At 43.7% G+C, this 5,336-nt stretch overlaps 1 long non-coding RNA gene across 1 annotated transcript in view; it reads left to right on the forward strand.

The window, feature by feature from the left end:
- The first annotated feature begins 1,325 nt into the window (after positions 1–1,325).
- LOC109312200 overlaps positions 1,326–5,336 on the forward strand; it is a 16,506-nt gene continuing 12,495 nt past the window's right edge. The window contains exon 1 of the long non-coding RNA XR_002101733.1: positions 1,326–1,990. This is a non-coding gene — a long non-coding RNA (uncharacterized LOC109312200). The remainder of the gene's footprint in view (positions 1,991–5,336) is intronic.

Consider the following 5,336-nt stretch of genomic DNA (forward strand, 5'->3'; position numbering starts at 1 on the left):
CTAAAACGGTCTTGTAGGTCTTTATAACTGTTGGTCCTTGTTTTTCCTTGGGGCGCTCTGGTGAACAGATGTTCTCCCAGATCCTGATGTACACCCCTTGTGTACTTATAGGTGGCCACCAGGGCCCCCCTGAGCCTGTGCTTTTCCAGACTGAAGAGTCCCCTGGCTCTCAGCCTCTCTTCATAGGGACTATTCTCTTGCCCTCAGATCATGTGCGTGGCTCTCCTCTGGACTCTCTGAAGCTTCTTGACATCTTTTTTGAATTGCAGAGCCCAGAATTGGATGCAGTACTCCAGCTTCGGCCTCACCAAGGCCGAGTACAGCGGGAGGATGACATCCTGAGGTTTACTTGAGAAGCATCTATAAATGTAAGCCAGGGTTTCATTTGCTTTACTAGCTGCGACATCACATTGGTGGCTCATTTCATCTTGTGGCCAATCATGACCCCCAAGTTTCTTTCTGCTATCGTGCTAGCAAGTATAGCACTGCTGGGCCTATAAGTATGCTGCAGGTTTTTTTTCCCCCCCGAGGTGGAGTACCTTGCATTTATCAGTATTGAACATCCTCAGGTTTCTGTCTGCCCAGTTACTAAGATTATCCAAGTCAGCCTGGATCACTAGCCTGTCCTCAGGTGTGGATGCTATGCCCCGAAGTTTAGCATCATCTGCAAATTTAGCCAGTGTGCTTCTCACACCAATGTCCACATCATAGATAATGATGTTAAAGAGAACCAGTCCAAGGACAAAGCCTTGGGGGATGCCACTGGTTACAGGGCACCATAATGACTCTCTGCCATCGACCACTACTCTCTGGGTCTGACCTCGGAACCAATTTCCCAGCAATCGGACTGTGGTGTAGCCGAGGTCACAGCTGGCCAATTTTCCCATGAGGAGGTCATGGAACACCAGATCAAAGCCTTTTTAAAGACCAGGTATGTGACATCAATCTCTGGTCAGACAAGGAAATGAGATTTGTCAGGCAAGACCTACCCATGCTGGCTGTCCCTCAGGATGTTTTCCTCAGCCAGCTTATCCAGAAGGGTCTCCTTGATCATTTTCTTGAGAATCTTACCAGGGATTAAGGTCAAGTTGATTGGCCTGTAATTCCTGGGATCTATTTTCTGCCCTTTTTTGAAGATGGGTAGTCATAAATTCAACACTCATCACAAAAGTTTGACAACTCTCCATCTAGGTATTGTTAGATCAGGGCTGTCCAGCTTGTTGCCCACAGGCTTTGTGTCACCCCTGAGGGGTTAAGCTACAGCCCCTGGACTTCTGGTTTGCATGATGTTCCTCCCTTTGTTCTCTGGCTGCTGCTGCTCCTTAGGCTCCCTCTTCCTCCTCCAGCTTCTATTTCCTGTCCACACCCCTGAGGTCAGAGCAGAGTTATCTGGCTCATAGTGCTGATGGACACTGTGGCTGGAGGGCACAGGGGGACCCACAGACCTCACACAGCATCCACACTAGACTCATGGCTTGTCAAAGCCCATGTAATGTGACAAGAAGGGAACATGGGCCCCATCAGGGCCCTTCACAGGGCAGCAAAAGGGAAGAGGGGCTTCTGTGGTGCCTCAGGTGCTGTGCGGTGCAGTTGTGGGCAAGCTCATGTGGCACAGCATGCAACAGGCAGGCCTGCGGTATGCCACCCATGCAGTATGTGGCTAGAGAGCCCCAGCCCTCATGGGTCCCCCAACCGCTTAGAAGTTCTCTGTCTTCAAATTCCAGCCAATCGTTTTTGTTATGCCTTTCTTCTCTAGATTTAAAATCCTGTTAAAATTCAACCTTTTCTTCCCAAGATATTACTTATATGCTGTAATCAAATCACCTTTTAATCTCCTTTTGATGCACTGAACTGATAGAGCTTTATAAGTTTCTCACTGTAAGGCATGTTCTCAAGTCCTCAAATAAGTTCCATGACTCTTTTCTGCTCCCTCTCTGATTTTCCAATGTGCTGTTTAATGTAGGCTCTGTTCTGTACCAGTCATTGCACTGTAAAGCAGCCAATTAAAACTTCTATTAAACTTTGTAAAATTATGGTACACTTATAAATAATATTTTACTAGGTATTAAAATAACTATATTATGATTACATATAATCAGGGTTTTGTTTTTTTATTGAGATGATATTGTGCTTAAGTACTTTTCCTCCTTAGTTTGTGTACTTAATAAATTTTGGGGGCATCAATGGGTTTTTTGTAAGAGAAGATACAGGAGGAGGGGCAGCTCGTGACAGCACGGTCACCCCGCTTTGGTTCTGTTGCCCGTGACCAGTAAGGTCAAAGCTCACTGCCTGGTTACCATAGGCTCCTGCTCTGAGTGTGAGGTTTGGTTGGAGCCACTGCTTTTTGCAAGGCTCCAGAGCCCAGGGCACAAGCACCTCTGTGGCTTTACCTTCTCCTTCCATCCCCATCTCCTACCAAATTCAGAGGCAGAGGAAAAACAGGGGGTCATGCTCATCCTCTGGTCTCTGGAGCTCCATGCAAGCCCAGGGCTCATGCTGATAGTGAGCCCAGGGAGCTCACTGTGCATGTATGGCACAGCCCAAGGGATGTATGGCCACATACCCCTTGCCTCACTCCTGGATCCACTAGTGGCTGTTTCCATTAGAAGTGCCAGATACCATAGAAATATCAGGATTAAAAGTACATTCTATTTCAGAAGCAGTTATATTTGACAATTATCTAGTCAGCCTTGAGAAATAAATGTTTTGACAATAAACAGTAGTTTTATATCCCCATTTATTTTTTGTTTGTTTAAATGTGTAAAATGATCCCAGGGGGCCTGTGTACACAATTAACAGAGATCCAGAACTGAACATTCATCTTGTTTCTAGAAAAGTTATAAAGTCTGCTGTCTGGCAGTAGACACAAGTAGCCATTTGGGGCAGACACCTTTTTAATGACCAATGATAAAAATGGAAATGAAATAAAGAATAACCACGGCAAAAATATATGGGGTGCTATTTTTTAATTAAAGAACATTTCTTACCATCCATTCAGTGTTGCTCTGTGTGGACGCAATGAAGTTATGAATAGTAAACAGTAGTGATCCAAACACATCTCACTCAATTTTATTTTCTTTGGAGGTCATTCCCTTGTTATCCATAATGTTTTATTGTGGTGGTGCTCAGAGGCATAGCAGGACAGGTCTGCACCCAGTGTTAGATGAAGAGTTATCAAATTTTTGTGCTGAGTATTGAATTTATGACTCTGAAGGTCCAGTGACCTACTCACAAGCCTGCTCAGTTGAGGGCATGAGTTATGGAGGCGAGTATCGTTCACGCAACCAAGTGTTGAGTGCAAATGAGAATGCTGCATGGAAGAAGCATGACTGCTGTGTGCATGGGTGTGTGATTGGGTGCATGAATGATGACAGTGGAAGGAGCCTATAAAAGTTGCCCATTGCCCACTGTCCTGGTCCTTGTCATTGCCTTTGTCCTTGTCTCTGGCAGTCTGAGCAAAGGTTGTGCTCCTGCAGTGAGTGCCTGGATGTGAGCTTGAGTTATGCTGGGAGGATAAGAGTGTGGTGTGCATGTGGAATGGTGTTCCTGAGGGCCAGGGTGGCCAAAGGGCATCGTGACCCAGTGTGTGCATATGCATCCAGAGTGAGTGGTAGGTATTGTATGAGTGGGTGAGGGCCGGGGCAGTCAATCCTCCCTCTCTTTGTGTATGGGTGTGTTAAATTTTCATGTGCAGAGCAATGGTGTGCTGACAGTGTGGGAGACAGTCTGTTGCTCCTTGCTTCCTTTGGGAAATCTTTGTATCTAGTGTCATTAATGTCATATTGGTATGGTTATTGTAGATGTTCCTTTTGATTGTATGGATTGATTATTGTTATATTTGTTATTGAATAATATAGTTGTGTTTGACTCTTCACAGCTGTGGTGTTTATTTGTCAATAGCTAATTAATTATTGATAGTGCCAGGTGAGGCCAACCCATAGGCCAATGCCGGGTGAGAGCTGTCTGCCCACGAATTAGGTTTTAATTAATTGTCCCATCACACCAGGGCAATCACTGATGCATGAGGCAGTCACAGCTCTCGTGGTGCTGATCACAGCAGTGTAGTCAGTCACTGCTGTAGTAGTAGCTGCATTAGCGCCTTCCCACAAAGGCAGCATCACTCGTGCTGTCCTATTTATCCTTCTCTCAGTTATGCTGCATAGGTGGTATTCTTTCATGGAGCCATTACTTAGCTTAAATAATACTGCATGTATTTGTGTACTCACTTGCTCACACATGCAGAACATTCTCTCTCTATTAATAGAAAATTATTCAACTGCAAAGTTAAGCACTCAAAAGTTAGGAAATGCCAGAATTAAGACTGTCAGCCCTAACATGGTCCCATAATGCATATAGTTTGTGCAGCCCTAATTTGGTCCCATTACACATATGCAACCTGCTACAGTCTTTAATTACATTATAAAAGCTTTTTTTTTTTTTTACAGGAACCCTGCCACATCCTTCTCTTTGGAAAAAGTTTGTCCCCAGGTCCTACTTACTGCACTTCTGCTCTGAGAGCAAAATGATTAATTTTCCCTTTGTCTTTTCTATAGCACTATTTGGTACATTATGATTGCCTCTCAAATATCAGTGAATGTATTTTTACAATATTCCTGAGAGATGAAGAGGCTTTGTTATCCCTATTTTACAGATGAAAACTGAGGTAAATGGATATGATGCTAATTATGAGTATTCAATTTGACCCAATTTCTTTCAGTACTTGGTATTACACAGCACTTAATATATCTTCACTGGTTTTGGTTGCAACTCTGGTCTTCTCTGCATTCAAATTGGTTAGCTTTTGCCTCCTTGCTATCTGGGTCCCTCAATGGGATGTCTGAGAACAAAGGACACATAGCTTCAATTCTCAGTTCGGGTACCTGCAAGTACCCTGAGCCCTTTTTAGGGCTTAGGCATATGAGTAAGAGTTGTACCATTAGCCGTCTTGTGTTCAAAAGGTCAATTGCTAGGTCACCCACAGCCTTTGGAAAACCTGGGTTTTATTCTGGTCTTAGTTGGTGACACCTATTTCTTTTGTCTCCCAAAAGAGTGCTGTAATCAGTAAGTTATTCAGATTCTATGCTTATAATATATATGAAGTTAAGTTTTTATGATTTGCAGTGTGTGAACAGAAATTTGAGAAAATGTCCATTTTTGTTTTCTTATTGATATTGGCTAAGTGGGCAGTGTTTCAGGATGCAGAAATTCTTGAATGTATAACAATATCCATAATTCTACCTATGCAGCAAATTAGTCTTAGCTGCATAAGGTCTGATTTTTAAAAAGGGCCTGTCCATGGCCTATGATTGTGCACATATGCCCAAGAAAGCAGAGGC

Source organism: Crocodylus porosus, unplaced genomic scaffold, assembly GCF_001723895.1.
Source record: "Crocodylus porosus isolate Cpor-Errol unplaced genomic scaffold, CroPor_comp1, whole genome shotgun sequence".
NCBI classification, from domain to species: Eukaryota; Metazoa; Chordata; order Crocodylia; family Crocodylidae; genus Crocodylus; species Crocodylus porosus.